This window comes from Triticum dicoccoides, chromosome 3A (assembly GCF_002162155.2).
Source record: "Triticum dicoccoides isolate Atlit2015 ecotype Zavitan chromosome 3A, WEW_v2.0, whole genome shotgun sequence".
Taxonomy (NCBI): Eukaryota; Viridiplantae; Streptophyta; class Magnoliopsida; order Poales; family Poaceae; genus Triticum; species Triticum dicoccoides.
In genome coordinates this window covers 32,271,533-32,290,413 of record NC_041384.1, presented here as the reverse complement: position 1 = coordinate 32,290,413, position 18,881 = coordinate 32,271,533, and the positions used below count along the sequence as shown (strand labels likewise).

Sequence of the window (18,881 nt, the reverse complement as noted above, 5' to 3'; positions counted from 1 at the left end):
CGGAGTTGTTTTCATGCCACATAGGTGAAGGAAATATGCCCTAGAGGCAATAATAAAGTTATTATTTATTTCCTTATATCATGATAAATGTTTATTATTCATGCTAGAATAGTATTAACCGGAAACATAATACTTGTGTGAATACATAGACAAACAAAGTGTCACTAGTATGCCTCTACTTGACTAGCTCGTTAATCGAAGATGGTTATGTTTCCTAATCATAAATAAAAGAGTTGTTATTTGATTAACGGGATCACATCATTAGGAGAATGATGTGATTGACATGACCCATTCCATTAGCTTAGCACCCGATCGTTTAGTATGTTGCTATTGCTTTCTTCATGACTTATACATGTTCCTATGACTATGAGATTATGCAACTCCCGTTTGCCGGAGAAACACTTTGTGTGCTACCAAACGTCACAACTTAACTGGGTGATTATAAAGGAGCTCTACAGGTGTCTCCAAAGGTACATGTTGGGTTGGCGTATTTCGAGATTAGGATTTGTCACTCCGATTGTCGGAGAGGTATCTCTGGGCCCTCTCGGTAATGCACATCACATAAGCCTTGCAAGCATTGCAACTAATGAGTTAGTTGCGAGATGATGTATTACGGAACGAGTAAAGAGACTTGCCGGTAACGAGATTGAACTAGGTATTGAGATACCGACGATCGAATCTCGGGCAAGTAACATACCGATGACAAAGGGAACAACGTATGTTGTTATGCGGTCTGACCGATAAAGATCTTCGTAGAATATGTAGGAGCCAATATGGGCATCCAGGTCCCGTTATTGGTTATTGACCGGAGACGTGTCTCGGTCATGTCTACATGTTCTCGAACCCGTAGGGTCCGCATGCTTAAGGTTTCGATGACAGTTATATTATGAGTTTATGAGTTTTGATGTACCGAAGGAGTTCGAAGTCCCGGATGAGATCGGGGACATGACGAGGAGTCTCGAAATGGTCGAGACATAAAGATTGATATATTGAACGATTATATTCGGACATCGGAAAGGTTCCGAGTGATTCGGGTATTTTTCGGAGTACCAGGTAGTTACGGGAGAAGCAATGGGCCTTGATGGGCTTTAGTGGGAAGAGGAGAAAGGGCCAAGGGGCTGCTGCACCCCCCTCCCCACTAGTCCGAATTGGACTAGGGAAAAGGGGGCCGGCCACCTCTCCTTCTCCTCCACTTCCTTCTCCCTTCCTCCCCTCTTGGTGGACTCCTACTAGGACTTGGAGTCCTAGTAGGACTCCACATCCTGGCCGCACCTAGCCTTGGCCGGCCTCCTCCTCCTCCATCCTTTATATACTGAGGCAAGGGGCACCCCATTAACACAAGTTGATCCACGTGATCTTATTCTTAGCCGTGTGCGGTGCCCCCAGCCACCATAGTCCTCGATAATATTATAGCGGTGCTTAGGCGAAGCCCTGCAACAGTAGTACATCAAGATCGTCACCACGCCGTCGTGCTGACGGAACTCTTCCGCGACACTTTGCTGGATCGGAGTCCGGGGATCATCATCGAGCTGAACGTGTGCTAAAACTCGGAGGTGCCGTAGTTTCGGTGCTTGATCGGTCGGGCCGTGAAGACGTACGACTACATCAACCAAACGCTTCCGCTATCGGTCTACAAGGGTACGTAGATCACACTCTCCCCTCTCGTTGCTATGCATCACCATGATCTTGCGAGTGCGTAGGAATTTTTTTTGAAATTACTACGTTCCCCAACAGTGGTATCAGAGCCTAGGTTTTATGTATTGATGTTATATGCACGAGTAGAACACAAGTGAGTTGTGGGCGATATAAGTCATACTGCTTACCAGGATGTCATACTTTGGTTCGGCGGTATTGTTGGATGAAGCGGCCCGGACCGACATTACACGTACGCTTACGCGAGACCGGTTCTCCCGACGTGCTTTGCACAAAGGTGGCTAGAGGGTGACAGTTTCTCCAACTTTAGTTGAACCGAGTGTGGCTACGCCCGGTCCTTGCGAAGGTTAAAACAGCACCAACTTGACAAACTATCGTTGTGGTTTTTTGATGCGTAGGTAAGAACGGTTCTTGCTCAGCCCGTAGCAGCCACGTAAAACTTGCAACAACAAAGTAGAGGACGTCTAACTTGTTTTTGCAGGGCATGTTGTGATGTGATATGGTCAAGACGTGATGAGATATAAGTTGCTGTATGAGATGATCATGTTTTGTTGAAGTTATCAGCAACTGGCAAAATCCTTATGGTTGTCTCTCTATTGCATAAGATGCAAGCATCCAATAATTGCTTTACTTTATCGCTATGCGATAGCAATAGTTGCAAGAGCAATTGTTGGCGAGACGACCACGTGACGACACATTGATATAGATCAAGATGATGGAGATCATGGTGTCATGCCGGTGACGATATAGATCATGACAGTACTTTGGAGATGGAGATCAAAGAAGCAAGATGATGATGGCCATATCATGTCACATATTTTGATTGCATATGATGTTTATCTTTTATACATCTTTTTTTGCTTAGTTTGACGGGTAGCATTTTAAGATGATCTCTCACTAATTATCAAGAAGTGTTCTCCTTGAGTATGCACCGTTGCGAAAGTTCTTCGTGCTGAGACACCACGTGATGATCGGGTGTGATAGGCTCTACGTTCAAATACAACGGGTGCAAAACAGTTGCACACGCGGAATACTCAGGTTATACTTGACGAGCCAAGCATATACAGATATGGCCTCGGAACACGGAGACCGAAAGGTCGAGCGTGAATCATATAGTAGATATGATCAACATAGTGATGTTCACCAATGAAACTGCTCCATCTCACGTGATGATCGGACATGGTTTAGTTGATTTGGATCACGTGATCACTTAGAGGATTAGAGGGATGTCTATCTAAGTGGGAGTTCTTAAGTAATATGATTAATTGAACTTAAATTTATCATGAACTTAGTCCTGGTAGTATTTTGCAAATTATGTTGTAGATCAATAGCTCACGTTGTTGCTTCCCTGTATTTATTTTGATATGTTCCTAGAGAAAATTGTGTTGAAAGATGTTAGTAGCAATGATGCGGATTAGATCCGTGATCTGAGGTTTATCCTCATTGCTGCACAGAAGAATTATGTCCTTGATGCACCGCTAGGTGACGGACCTATTGCAGGAGCAGATGCAGACGTTATGAATGTTTGGCTAGCTCAATATGATGACTACTTGATAGTTTAGTGCACCATGCTTAACGGCTTAGAATCGGGACTTCAAAGACGTTTTGAACGTCATGGACCATATGAGATGTTCCAGGAGTTGAAGTTAATATTTTAAGCAAATACCCGAGTTGAGAGATATGAAGTCTCCAACAAGTTCTATAGCCAAAAGATGGAGGAGAATCGCTCAACTAGTGAGCATGTGCTCAGATTGTCTGGGTACTACAATCACTTGAATCAAGTGGGAGTTAATCTTCCAGATAAGATAGTGATTGACAGAATTCTCTAGTCACCATCACCAAGTTAGTAGAACTTTGTGATGAACTATGATATGCAAGGGATAACGGAAACGATTCCCAAGCTCTTCGTAATGCGGAAATTGACGAAGGTAGAAATCGAGAAAAACATCAAGTGTTGATGGTAGACAAGACCACTAGTTTCAAGAAAAGGGCAGAGGGAAGAAGGGGAACTTCAAGAAGAACAGCAAGCAAGTTGCTGCTCAAGTGAAGAAGCCCAAGTCTGGTCCTAAGCTTGAGACTAAGTGTTTCTACTGCAAAGGGACTGGTCACTGGAAGCGGAACTACCCCAAGTGATTGGCAGATAAGAAGGATGGCAAAGTGAACATAAGTATATTTGATATACATGTTATTGATGTGTACTTTACTAGTGTTTATAGCAACCCCTCAGTATTTGATACTAGTTCAGTTGCTAAGATTAGTAACTCGAAACGGGAGTTGCAGAATAAACAGAGATTAGTTAAGGGTAAAGTGACGATGTGTGTTGGAAGTGGTTCCAAGATTGATATGATCATCATCGCACACTCCCTATACTTTCGGGATTAGTGTTGAACCTGAATAAGTGTTATTTGGTGTTTGCGTTAAGCATGAATATGATTTGATCATGTTTATTGTAATACGGTTATTCATTTAAGTAAGAGAATAAATTGTTGTTCTGTTTACATGAATAAAACCTTATATGGTTACACACCCAATGAAAATAGTTCGTTGGATCTCGATCGTAGTGATACACATAATCGTAATATTGAAACCAAAAGATGCAAAGTTAATAATGATAGTGCAACTTATTTGTAGCACTGCCGTTTAGGTCATATTGGTGTAAAGCGCATGAAAAAACTCCATGCTGATGGGATTTTGGAATCACTTGATTATGAATCACTTGATGCTTGCGAACCATGCCTCATGGGCAAGATGACTAAGACTCCGTTCTCCGGAGCGAGCAACTGACTTATTGGAAATAATACATACTGATGTATGCGGTCCGATGAGTGTTAAGGCTCACGACAAGTATCGTTATTTTTTGAACTTCACAGATGATTTGAGCAGATATGGGTATATCTACTTGATGAAACATAAGTCTGAAACATTTGAAAAGTTCAAAGAATTTCAGAGTGAAGTAGAAAATCACCGTGACAAGAAAATAAAGTTTTTACGATCTGATCGCGGAGACAAATATTTGAGTTACGAGTTTGGTTTTCAATTAAAACAATGTGGAATAGTTTCACAAACTCATGCCACATGGAACACCACAGCATAATGGTGTGTCCGAATGTCATAACCGTACTTTATTGGATATAGTGCAATCTATGATGTCTCTGACCGATCTACCACTATCGTTTTGGGGTTATACATTAGAGACAACTGCATTCACATTAAATAGGGCACCATCTAAATCCGTTGAGACGACACCATATGAACTATGATTTGGCAAGAAACCTAAGCTGTCGTTTCTTAAAGTTTGGGACTGCGATGCTTATGTGAAAAAGTTTCAACATGATAAGCTCGAACCCAAATCAAAGAAGTAAATCTTCATAGGATATCCAAAGGAAACTATTGGATACACCTTCTATCACAGATCTGAAGGCAAGACTTTTGTTGCTAAATTTGGAAACTTACTAGAGAAGGAGTTTCTCTCGAAAGAAGTGAGTGGGAGGAAAGTAGAATTTGATGAGGTAACTGTACCTGCTCCCTTATTGGAAAGTAGTTCATCATAGAAATTTGTTCCTGTGACTACTACACCAATTAGTGAGGAAGCTAATGATGATGATCATGTAACTTCAGATCAAGTTACTACCAAATCTCGTAGGTAAACTAGAGTGAGATCCACACCAGAGTGGTACGGTAATCCTATTCTGGAAGTCATGTTACTAGACCATGACGAACTTGCGAACTATGAGGAAGCGATGATGAGCCCAGATTCCGCGAAATGGTTTGAGGCCATGAAATCTGAGATATGATCCATGTATGAGAACAAAGTATGGACTTTGATGGATTTGCCCGATGGTCGGCAAGCCATAGAAAATAAATGGATCTTCAAGAGGAAGACGGATGCTGGTAGTAGTGTTACTATCTACAAAGCTAGAATTGTCGCAAAAAGGTTTTCGACAAAGTTCAAGGTGTTGACTACGATGAGATTTTCTCACTCGTATCTATGCTCAAGTCTGTCCGAATCATGTTAGCAATTGCCGCATTTTATGAAATCTGGCAAATGGATAAACAAAACTGCATTCCCTAATGGATTTACTAAAGAAGAGTTGTATACGATGCAACTAGAAGGTTTTGTCAATCCTAAAGGTGTTAACAAAATATGCAAGCTCCAATGATCCATCTATGGACTGGTGCAAGCATCTCAGAGTTGGAATAGACGCTTTGATAAATTGATCAAAGCATATAGTTTTATACAGACTTACGATGAAGCCTGTATTTATAAGAAAGTGAGTGGGAGCACTACAACATTTCTGATAAGTATATGTGAACAACATATTGTTGATCGGAAATAATGTATAATTTTCTGGAAAGCATAAAGGAATATTTGAAAGGAGTTTTTCAAAGAAAGACCTCGGTAAAGCTGCTTACATATTGAGCATCAAGATCTATAGAGATAGATCAAGACGCTTGATAAGTTTTTCAATGAGTACATACCTTGACAAGATTTTAAAGTAGTTCAAAATGGAACAATCAAAGAAAGAGTTCTTGCCTGTGTTGCAAGGTGTGAAATTGAGTAAGACTCAAAGCCCGACCACGGCAGAAGATAGAAATAGAATGAAAGTCATTCCCTATGCCTCAGCCATAGGTTCTATAAAGTATGCCATGCTGTGTACCAGATCTATTGTATACCCTGCACTGTGTTAAGCAAGGGAGTACAATAATGATCTAAGAGTAGATCACTGGACAGCAGTCAAAAATTATCCTTAGTGGAATAAGGAAATATTTCTCAATTATGGAGGTGACAAAAAGGTTCGTCATAAAAAGTTACGTCGATGCAAGTTTTGACACAGATCTGGATGACTCTAAGTCTCGATCTAGATACATATTGAAAGTGGGAGCAATAAGCTAGAGTAGCTCCATGCAGAGAATTGTTGACATAGAAATTTGCAAAATACTTACGGATCTGAATGTGACAGACCTATTGACTAAAATTATCTCACAAGCAAAACATGATCACACCTTAGTACTCTTTGGGTGTTAATCACATAGCGATGTGAACTAGATTAATGACTCTAGTAAACCCTTTGGGTGTTGATCACATATCGATGTGAACTATGGGTGTTAATCACATGGTGATGTGAACTATTACTGTTAAATCACATGGCGATGTGAACTAGATTATTGACTCTAGTGCAAGTGGGAGACTGAAGGAAATATGCCCTAAAGGCAATAATAAAGTTCTTATTTATTTCCTTATATCATGATAAATGTTTATTATTCATGCTAGAATAGTATTAACCGGAAACGTAATACTTGTGTGAATACATAGACAAACAAAGTGTCACTAGTATGCCTCTACTTGACTAGCTCGTTAATCGAAGATGGTTATGTTTCCTAACCATAAACAAAAGAGTTGTTATTTGATTAACAGGATCACATCATTAGGAGGATGATGTGATTGACATGACCCATTCCATTAGCTTAGCACCCAATCGTTTAGTATGTTGCTATTGCTTTCTTCATGACTTATACATGTTCCTATGACTATGAGATTATGCAACTCCCGTTTGCCGGAGGAACACTTCGTGTGCTACCAAACGTCACAACGTAACTGGGTGATTATAAAGGAGCTCTACATGTGTCTCCAAAGGTACATGTTGGGTTGGCGTATTTCGAGATTAGGATTTGTCACTCCGATTGTCGGAGAGGTATCCCTGGGCCCTCTCGGTAATGCACATCACATAAGCCTTGCAAGCATTGCAACTAATGAGTTAGTTGCGAGATGATGTATTACGGAACGAGTAAAGAAACTTGCCGGTAACGAGATTGAACTAGGTATTGAGATACCGACGATCGAATTTCGGGCAAGTAACATACCGATGACAAAGGGAACAACGTATGTTGTTATGCGGTCTGACCGATAAAGATCTTCGTAGAATATGTAGGAGCCAATATGGGCATCCAGGTCCAGCTATTGGTTATTGACCGGAGACGTGTCTCGGTCATGTCTACATTGTTCTCGAACCCGTAGGGTCCGCACGCTTAAGGTTTCGATGACAGTTATATTATGAGTTTATGAGTTTTGATGTACCGAAAGAGTTTGGAGTCCAGTATGAGATCGGGGACATGACGAGGAGTCTCGAAATGGCCGAGACGTAAAGATTGATATATTGGACGACTATATTCGGACATCGGAAAGGTTCCGAGTGATTCGGATATTTTTCGGAGTACCGGGTAGTTACGGGAGAAGCAATGGGCCTTGATGGGCTTTAGTGGGAAGAGGAGAAAGGGCCAAGGGGCTGTTGCGCCCCCCTCCTCTCTAGTCCGAATTGGACTAGGGAAAAGGGGGCCGGCCACCTCTCCTTCTCCTCCACTTCCTTCTCCCTTCCTCCCCTCTTGGTGGACTCCTACTAGGACTTGGAGTCCTAGTAGGACTCCACATCCTGGCCGCACCTAGCCTTGGCCGGCCTCCTCCTCCTCCATCCTTTATATACCGAGGCAAGGGGCACCCCATGAACACAAGTTGATCCACGTGATCTTATTCTTAGCCGTGTGCGGCGCCCCCAGCCACCATAGTCCTCGATAATATTGTAGCGGTGCTTAGGCGAAGCCCTGCAGCAGTAGTACATCAAGATCATCACCACGCCGTCGTGCTGACGGAACTCTTCCCCGACACTTTGCTGGATCGGAGTCCGGGGATCGTCATCGAGCTGAACGTGTGCTAAAACTCGGAGGTGCCGTAGTTTCGGTGCTTGATCGGTCGGGCCGTGAAGACGTACGACTACATCAACCAAACGCTTCCGCTGTCGGTCTACAAGGGTACGTAGATCACACTCTCCCCTCTCGTTGCTATGCATCACCATGATCTTGCGAGTGCGTAGGAATTTTTTTTGAAATTACTACGTTCCCCAACAATAGGACGTGCGGCACAACCCCCTAGATGCCACACGTGTGGCAGTTATCGGCGTCCTTTTTCTTTTTTGGAGCTTAAACGCTTTTGTATAGTGCTGCTACAATTTCTTAAACAAAATCAAAAATAGAACACGCACTAGGAGAAATCCTACTGTTTTCCGTCAAAAATGAATGGGAAGTAACCTGTTAATGAAGCCAAACATGGCAGTAGCGTTTCCCTCTCATGCAGCCAAGAAGCAGAGCACCCTGTATTCTAAAAGAAGCAGAGTCCCTTCGATGCTGCAAGAGATGAAGACATCTCTGAATATCCACCTAGTGAAAAATGATTAACATTGTCTAGAAAGATCATCCACACCGAATAACAGTAGGATGTAACATTAGTCGCGTAAGAACCGTTTAATCCTGCTCATCAGGAAAACATTGACGTATAAGGTTACTATTATATATGCAACCATATACGTTTAGATTACATGCCATCTGATGAATCCAAACCCCTGACGACGTTTGCGAAACAATCCATGACCTGCTGATGACAGAGCTTCTTGTACTTCTTAACAGCTGAATCAGTTCGAAGACTAGTAACTTTCTACCTCCGAAAGTTCTCAAGTTTTTGGACACTAAGTTCAAGCTTGAATCAGTTTATCATAGAACGGACGCGCAATTTAAAGGGTTCTTACACACTATATCAAGCAGGCAACATGACAATGCTTACATCCTAACACTGACAGCAATGTACATGTGCCTAGCTAAGCAGCCCTCTCCATGGCACTCCACCAGTCAATGTTTATTCTGGCCATGGAACCGCAGTAGGGCGCCCATTGTAACATGGCCCTGCCAATTAGTTGTGAAATGTAGGGTAATGCATGTCAGAATAGCAAGAAATGAAGAAGAGAAGAACTATATCTAAATCACATATAATTAGAATCGGCTAGCTCGTAGGTTCATGACCATGCAAATGCTGCACTTTTTCAATAAGCAGTATTTTTAACTTTCACATAGCAGGCAAGAGAGAAATGAAGTACTGGAGCATAGAAGTTTCTGAACCTACCATTTTGAGCTCTGCACTTCCTCCCATCCTGTCCACTTGATCGCGCTACACAAGTTCAATGCTAACATGTGGATTCCCTGGATGCTTGTTGATCGCCTTCCTCAGCATTGCCTCAATACTATGTTTGTCCCACCGTTGAATATCTTCCACGTGCGGCTTCTTGGAAAGATTCAATGTCAATGGATACAACATGCTGAAATTCTCCTGGTTACAAATGTACACCTTGAATGTCTCTAGGCTTCCCAGATGCTCGATGCCATCAAGTACACTATCATCACCTTGCCGCTCTGCTTGTGCATAACACTCTATAGTGAGGCTCTGAACCCTGGGCATGGCCCCTGCCTCGAACATGAGGAAAGGCACTTTATGCCTGAACCAAAGTTCTTTCAGGTTTGGAAATGCTCCACCTCGGATGACTAAGCCTTCCAGGGGAACATGCTCCCTAACAAATAATGTAAGGTGCACCAGCATGGTCAGCCTGGCCAGAACCTCCACACCATCTCTCAGCAGTGACTGAACTTCAATTTTCAGGCTTCTGAGTTGGTTGAGTTGTGCAACCCAGTCTGGGACGATAGAGAAGGTGAAGCCCTGCGCATGTAATCTATGAAGATTGCTTGGCGGTGGAGCGGACCAACAAGTTAAGACATACTTCGTCAGGTAAGTATATCTTGCGAGACCGTGGAAGGTTATGGATTGAAGCCTGCCAAGTCTGCTGAGGGAGAGGAGTAGAGCATCATAAACAGAATCATAATTAGAATCAGAATCAGGAACAAAAGGCCCTTGAAGATATAGCTCTAGCTCACTCAGATTGCTCAGACCACCCAGGGCCTTCATGCTCTTCACATCTCGACTAAGTATGGAAAATCCAACCAAAGTACAAAGGGCTTTCATCCTGCCGATCTCACCAAACAGTTCCACACTAGTCGGAACAATCAGGTGGCACAGCGTCGAGGGTAATATGCTGACATCTAGCCGAAAAGACCCTACACCACTAGCTAGCTCCAATGTCTTCAAATGTTGTAACTTATGCAATTCTCTTAGCTGTTTCTCACAATGCACACCTCCAATCTTCAAATAACTCAGTTGGAAAAAGTTGCATATGGGAGATAGATCATAGTGTTGATATTCGTCGCCGCGAGCATAAAGATGCAGAACTCGCAGAAGTTGAAAACTTGAGAGACAAGGCATACATTCTGGTTCACCCCAAAAGTTCAAAGACCTAGCTTGGGTGAGAGCGGTGTTATCCAGAACCTGAGTGCATTCTGAATTACCAACTTGGAGGGATAGCCGGCGGAATTCGAAATGGCCTTTCATGTTGTGTGCACCATTAACTGTAGGTGGTTCCTTGATTACAGTGATAAAGTTTTCTTCCGTGGATTTCAGTATGATAAAGTCAAGCATTAGATCATGCACTCTACACGACAGCACATGCCCACAGTCATCGTACTCGGCTATTTGGATCATGTTTCTGTTGATGAGCTCACTAAAGTAGCTTTTGGCAATCTCCTGATGGCTATAACCATGCTTTTCAGTAATAAAACCCTCGGAAATCCATCTCTTCACCAAATCTTCCTTCTTTATTTTATAAGCCTTCGGGAATATACCAAGATACAACAAACATGTCTTAAGTTCCAAAGACAAATCATTGTAGCCAAGCGTAAGCACATGCCTCATCCATTCTAATGCAGGGTTTCCTTCCAATGGAAAACCAAAATGATTTTGCATCTTCTCCCATGTTTCCTTTGAGTTTACCTCTTCATGACTAGACAAACAGCTGGCTACACTGAGAATAGCTAATGGAACACCATCACATTTCTTCAATATTTCATCGGCAAAATTCTTTAGTTGCTCGGGACATACACCATCAGAATAAAATACCCTTCTATAAAATAATCTCCTTGAGTCAAGATCACTAAGAGGTCTGATCCTATAGACATGCCCATGAAAACAAGAGCAGCATGCCTTAGCAACATCTTCAATTTGTGTAGTTGTTATAACTCTGCTACCAAGATTATTCTCCACAAAAGAACCTTTAATAGTGTTCCATGCGTTGATTGCCCAGATATCATCCAGCACGATAAGGTATCTGTAAACCAATACAACATACAAATTATTGTGTTAATTGCATGAATGCATGTACAAACTGTGTAGGATTCTAACCTATGGTTTCTCCTTAGAAGTTAAAATTACACACTCTGCATGTACATCGTTCATCGTTCCCTTGCCATAACCTTATCTTTTTTTAGAAAAAGAGGATGACCCCCGGCTTCTGCATCTGGGCGATGCATACGGCCACTTCATTAATTATTATCACAAAACCTTACAAAGCAATACAACAGCAAGACTAAAGCCACCGTCTAAGCAACAACTGTCGCTACACATATCCAATTGATGAAGGGACGCAGATAGTCTGGGCCTAATACCAAACAGACATCGCAGCCAAACCTAAACATTTAAGACCTGAGGTCCCAACTAGGACGCCTGCCGGGTATGGGGCACCTACCAGTCCGGCGCACTCCTCAACCAGGACGCCTGCCGGGTATGAGGCCGCCGCAGCCACATGCCACAAATCCATCTTCAGAGCTGTACTGTTGCATGTACCGTGCCAGGTCTCTCTGCCATCAACGCCACCACGACGCCCGACAGCGTCCTCCTCCTGCGCGAGTCCATCCTCCCACAGCGAACTCCGAATCTGCACTGCGCCATGCCATCAAGATCCGTCGCCATCAGTGTGTAGGATGAAGCACCGCTCCACCAAAGAATCCGTCCTCTGGTCCCTCGATCACGTGTGTACCTCCAAAAATGACGCCCCCAAGGGAGGAACGACACCAGAGCGCCGCCGTCATCCGATCATCCGATCTAGGGTTTCCCCCGGAGGTAGCAGAGAGTGGCCTTGAACTTCTCCACAGCGATGTCTTCAAGAAGGGAACGACGCAGATAGCGCCGCCACCGCCGGCCTTAGCAGAGCCGAAGGCAAGTTTTCACCCAGATCAGTTCGAAGGAATCCGACTCTCGTGCACGGGCCGCCGTCACCACCAGCACCACCAGGCAGACCCTGGAGTACCGGCAGATCAGCGAGCCACCGACACCACCGCATCCAGATCGCCGGCCACGCCGGGCCGCCGCCATCCCCCCCGCCGTCCGGGTCAGAGACGGAGCTGCTGACCGCGCACAGGGACCGCCGCCGCCTGCACACGCCGGAGCGCCGCCGAGATCCCAGCGCCCGCCACCGCTTGCCGACACCAACCGCCGCCCGAGCACTGGCGCCACCGTGGAGCCATCAGACCGGGAAGGGAGACGTCGCGCGCCGACCACCCTCGCGGACCCCGCCGCACGCCCGAGCGCCGGCGCCACCGCGGCGCCATCAGATCGGGAGGAGGAGGAGCCCGCGCCTCGCCGCCCCGCGCAGACCATGCCGCCGCCATCGCCGCAGCGCCACCAAAGGGAGCCCTGCAGATCCGCCAGCGACCCGACCTGCCGCCGAACCGAGCGCCGCCGTGAGGGCCGGCCGTCCCGCGCCGCCCAGGAACCTCGCGAGGAGGGAGGGAGCCCCGCCGCCGCCGACGCACGCGCGGGCTTTGCCTGGCGGCGTCCCCTAGCGGCGGCGAGGGAGAAGGAAGGCGAAGGAAGGGAGCGGCGGCGGCGATCTAGGGTTATTACTCATGAGAACATACCTTTTCTCTTTGAGGTACTTCCGGAGTTCCTCGATGAGTTTGCGTTCATCATTCAGGCTAGAGGACACCCAGCCCTGAAATCCTTGCAATATATCTGACAGAGCCTCCACAGTACTGGGATTTGGAGACACCGTTATGAAAGCCTTGGCATCAAATTGGCTTTTGATCTTAGTATAAACTTGGTGGGCGAGAGTTGTCTTGCCCATACCCCCAGATCCAACAACAGCCACCACTTTTAGGCGATTTCCACCCACCTGCTCCTGACTGAGCAGCTTGATGAGCTTCTCCTTTGGGCCATCCATGCCCACAAGGCTGTTGGCATCTACATAGAGTGCCTCCATTCGAGGGTCAATAGCGACCAGGCCCCGAGGAGGAGGAATGCAGTCAGGGGAACCAACACACTCATCAGTCTTATACCTATGGTGGCAGTTGCTTACTTCTAGCGCTCGAGCCTTGAGTTCCTCGATGCGGCTCGCGATCTCGTGGCGCGTCTTGATCTTCCTGAGCCTGCGCTTAAGCCAGGCCTTGCCGCCATGGCCGCCGTTGAGGTCGTGGGTGAAGATGTCGACGCAGTCCTCCATGTCGTAGGAGAGCTCACGCACCTTGTCACGCCAGTCCCTCTGCTGCTCGTCGAGCTCCGCCGTCCGGGACAGCTTGAGGAGGAGGGCGTTCAATGTTCATGCTTCTCATCTCGTTCCTCAGCAAGACGATCTGCTTGTGGACGCCCCTGGACAGCTTGTACTTGCTCGCCAGCAAGGCGGCGAGCTTGGGCAGCAGCGTTCTCATGGCCCCTGTCACGGCGCTCACCACCATCCCCTCCATTGGGATTCAGGAGGGAGGAAAGATCTTCTTTCCCTCAGTCACAGCAGTGTGTGTGTGTGTGTGTGACTATGATGAGATTTTAGGAGGAAGAATCAGCTTGCCTTGGAGTGGTATACGCCTAATGTGGGCCACTGTTGAGTCATGCTGGTCATTCCAAAGTTTGCAGCGCAATAATTTTCCACGTTGATCTGGTCCACCAAGCGCGTGGTGCACTCTACCTATAGACTGCATTATTGCAGCACCGACAACATTGAATAGGGTGCTTGTACACTTTTCCTGTTATTAGTCTTCGCAGAATCAATTTCAGATATTGGGCATTGGATCCTACGTCCTTCTAGATGGGTCAAGTCAAGATCAGATTTTGGGCATGTCAAACACATCATGATAGACCACCCGCACCTCACTGGATGATTGCACGCGCGCTGTTGGCTTGGAGTTGTACCGGCTTAGGAGTCTTATTGAGATAGGTGCCTCTGTAGTTGTTTGTTGTGTTTTTGTTTCTAGTGTTGATTCTTTAAGCTATGTTTCTTCCCTGTCATGTTTACTAAATTCCTTGATTTGGTTTATTTTTTCAGATCGTGTATGCCCTCCTCCTGCAGGATCCGTGATGCGACCCACCCCGCAGCCGGCAGTTCAGGACGAGGATGGAGGTGACGAACGCATGTCCTCCTCCTCGACCTCCAAGGACGTAGGCCTTGGATCCGTGCTCGCAGGCCCCAGCCTTGGCTTCTTCTGTGACTACTGCATCAGCCATGGCGTCCACCTCCCTACAGTCGCTGACTCCCAAGGTCCGGTCCGCCTCACGCCCTTCCTCCTTTGATTCTCCCTGTCCATCTGTCGAGCCTCCCTTGAGTAGTAATAGTGTGCTACTGTTTTCGATCTATTAGTGTAGGTTTCGTAATAGTCTTGCAAAACACGCAAAAATATTGAGGTTTGAGTCTACTTTTTTGTTCCAAGTGGTGTGCCGTTCATGAAATGTCGTAGACTGTTGTTCGTCATGGTAGTAGTTTGGCATTGGCAGCAGTTGTAGCATAGAGCTTAATGTACTTATTTACTGTTTTGCTTGTTTATGATGAATTCATGTTCGCAATGCTGATGCTTTAAGTATGTTAAGATTCCATGTTAATTCCTATTTGCATCTTGAGTCAAATATCTAAATATTTATGACACCTTCCATCTCTGTGTCTTGCAGCAACAGCAGCATCAACCGATCCCACCCCCCTTCTCTCAGCGTGGCACATCGGCTGCGGTTGGCCTTGTTGGTGGCTAGGACCGTCATGGGTGTCACATGTGCCCTCTCCGTTGAACTGTTGGTCGTCGATGCGGCGGCAGCAGCATCTTCGACCCCCTTCCTCACTGGCCACAGGTGGATGCTGAGGTATGCATCCCCTCTCCTTCCTTCCCATTCCTGTCACGGGCAGCATCCATATTGTTTAATTTGACTATTCGCACATATTGCTGCTGCTGGGACGCTTTTGGATTAGTAGTATTATCAAGTTTGTCGTGATTGTGTCAATGCTCTTGGATAGTGACTATCATTATTTGTTCGTTGTGCTAGTGCTATGCATGTAAATGAACTGTATATTTCTGTGCTCTCTAGTTAATTATCTTTGTGATGTGTGTCAAGTTTTCCTTTTGGTTATTGGTTGTTTGTTTGCAACATGAAGAATGCTTCATTCATTCATTCATTTGTGCCAAGTCTGTGCCATTTGCTACAAAGAAGATGTTGATTTAGCACTCTAGTCCATGCCATTTGCTACAAAGCAGTTCAAGAACATAGATGTGGTGCTCTGTTTTTAAACTGCTTGTGTCGACACCCAACTACTAGAGGAACTTTGGAATTTCAAGTGGAATTCTTTTTGTCTTTTAACATGTAAATACTCCAAAAAATTGTTTCTTTGATGACTGGTTGCATCCTGTTACATTGGTACTTTAGTCATCGAGATAGAGTTCATTGAGTTTTGTAGATTCATAATCAATGCACTTGTGTTGGATAACTCAGCCTTGCAAATCACATGGCAGTGAAGCGATTTGCTCTTCTTCAGAATTGAAGTGACATTTTTCAGTTGTACTGTACATGCTTCTTCCCTTCATTTAATTGTCTGCCACTTAATCTTCTGCATCTTTCTTTTGTTGTTGCCCACACATCAATAATGTTTATTTGTGTTTGCGACAATGGATAAAATTAAACTTATTGGGCTGATTTGCATCGACAAGATTGCCATGCGCTACTATTTGTTGTGGTTGAATTATCCAGAGTCCAACCTATCTTTCTGCTGCAGGTACAAGACCTGGATAGGAGATCCGGTGGGGTTGCGACGGGCTTGAAGACGTAGTAGAGGTGCAGCCTCCTGCCCATGGCTTCCAAGACTTCACGACAAGGCCCCTGCCCTTGGTTCGTTCTAGGAAACCTTTTGGAAGCAACACATCCAAGTCCGGCTCTATCTTCGTGTCATCGCTTGGTGGGCTCCGCACGACCCAGAGGAATCTCTGTCGACTAGCCTCTAGCCCAATGGCCATTTCTCTGGTTTGCCTAGCGCTGAATCGGCCGAGGCTGCCAAAGCCCTGTGTTCTCCATTCTTCGACCTCTGGCCAATCTGAGAACAATCCAATTGGGTTTTGGATCTTCTACATGGTCAAAGATTGGTAGTGGTAAGCAACAGGTACAATTTTTATTTGTGTTTGCTATTAATCAGTCAACTGGAAAAAATTCTCGCGTTCAGTTGATTCCCACATGCGAGAGCAAGGCAATGCTGAGACAGAGACATGCTCAACACGGCGTCCTCGATGTGGCTTTGGCTGAATCACGCAGGAGAACAGAACATCGAGTGTGGCAACGGGGTCGCTGGCAGGGGTGAGGAAGCAGATTGACCGGTGCGGGTAGGGGACTTCTACTTCTGACCGCCTCTCAGATTGGCCATCCGGTCTAGTTTGAAATGCACCACATCTATTAGTTTACTGTCAATGTCATCCATTTTCTGACCTCCTAGACTCACGTGTAAGATAGCCAATATGAGAAGAATCTGATAGGGTTCTAGATCTATGAATCTTTTAGACAAAATATTAGCATATGGGAAGCTTGCAGTGGCATGTATGGAAAATTCTCAATTATGTGTAGACAGTACATGTTATAGAAATGAAGAAACTAAAATCACACTTGAAAGTGAAAGACATAACACTCTCTCCTTATTTCCACAAACAATTATAAATGATGTTGCACATGTCAAGCATGAATCCACGCATCCACAAGCCCATCCAATGTCGCCACTGATTCTCCATCCTCGAGCAGAGCCTCTTTTGCCTGCCGCATCACCGCTAGAGTCCGCTCTCGAAGCATCTTCCCGCCTTCTGAATCAATCATCCACTTGACCTTCTTGGCAACCTCCTTAGCCTCCACCATGTCCTTGTCGTACCCTTTCATCGGGACGGCCAGCTCCATCTCTTGTCCGCCATGACCGCCTGAGCAAAGGATTTGGATCCGCCCCCAATTCCCTCCCTGATGATCTTAAGCTGTGTCGGAGGAGGATCAAACAGGCGGAGATGCTTGACAGGGAATAGATCAGATGGAGAGAAATATCCGGAGCGAGCCAGATCTTTCCGGAGCCATCCTAGAGTGGTAGTGGGTTTGCTTGGTGGAAGAGGACGAGGCTGGCGACGGCGGGGGGAGGGAATGGACCAGAGCTGTCCAAAAACCCTAGAAATAGTCTCATCCGTGCCGTCATGAGCAGTAGGCGTATTCGCCAAAGGCGTTTTCACCCTCTCGCACCTGATTGGTGGGAGCGATGTGGCAACGGGGCCCACACCAATCCGACTGGGTGATCTCTCGCATCACAGGGGAAAAATCCCCCAACTTCCGGCGATTTGGACCTCGCCGCCAACGGCAAATCCTGATTCTCCAAGCACAAGCTTTGCCTAATCCCCACTGGTTTTAACACCATCGTTGACTGTGAGATCATAAGACAAACCTGTTTCCTTGGGATACAAATCCCCTCACGAAACCTCGAACGAGCGCCCGGTGGAACCTCGCCACGTTCTACGAACCACGGCGGCTCCAGCATGTCGCGGCGAGGCAGTGATGTCGCCTCACCCGCCACCATCCTCACGCGCTCGGCGGAATCACGCCAAGGATGCATTCCCAGCGGAGGGCTCGCAGTGGCTCTTCTGATTTTGCTTCCGCCCTCGCCCAAACCACGAATTCGGCCGGCGGGGAGGACGGAAACGGGGGCATCCTTGCCCTCTCCTCCAGCGTGGCCTCCTCGTAGATTTGCCGCACCAGCTTCCTCTGCTCCACATCCGCCCTCCTTCGATGAATCTCGGCAACCTTCGCGGCCGCAGATCTCGCCTCCGGTTCGGTCGCCGCCGCAACCGCCCAGTCCGCCCCCTTCCACTCTTGCACGCACCGGATCCACTCGAATGTGGCGTCCCGGATCCTGGTCGCGCACTCCGTCCACCCCATGGCCCTAGTCGCCATAAGCACCACCTGTGGGACTGGAGAAATCGGTCACAAGATCTCTGGGAATCTCTCGCGTATGGCCGGCGCAAGCTGATAAGTCTCCAACGTATCTATAATTTTTGACTGTTCCATGCTATTATATTATCTGTTTTGGATGTTTATGGGCTTTATTAAACACTTTTATATTATTTTTGGGACTAACCTATTAACCCAGAGCCCAGTGCTAGTTTCTATTTTTTCCCTTATTTCAGTGTTTCGCAGAAAAGGAATATCAAACAGAGTCCAAACGGAATGAAACCTTCGGGAGAGTTATTTTTGGAACGGAAGCAATCCA

At 46.0% G+C, this 18,881-nt stretch overlaps 1 long non-coding RNA gene and 1 pseudogene across 2 annotated transcripts; one reads left to right on the top strand and one right to left on the bottom strand.

The window, feature by feature from the left end:
• Positions 1-10,722: 10,722 nt before the first annotated feature.
• On the bottom strand, positions 10,723-14,195 carry LOC119266857 (annotated as a pseudogene).
• Positions 14,196-14,344: 149 nt separating this feature from the next.
• On the top strand, positions 14,345-17,544 carry LOC119271087. 2 transcript variants are annotated; one of them, XR_005134420.1, is made up of 4 exons: positions 14,345-14,561; positions 14,670-14,882; positions 15,287-15,472; positions 16,377-17,544. It is a non-coding gene; the product is annotated as an uncharacterized LOC119271087 (long non-coding RNA). The 2 variants fall into 2 exon arrangements; XR_005134419.1 differs by having other exon boundaries at positions 14,345-14,882.
• The last annotated feature ends 1,337 nt before the right edge of the window (positions 17,545-18,881 follow it).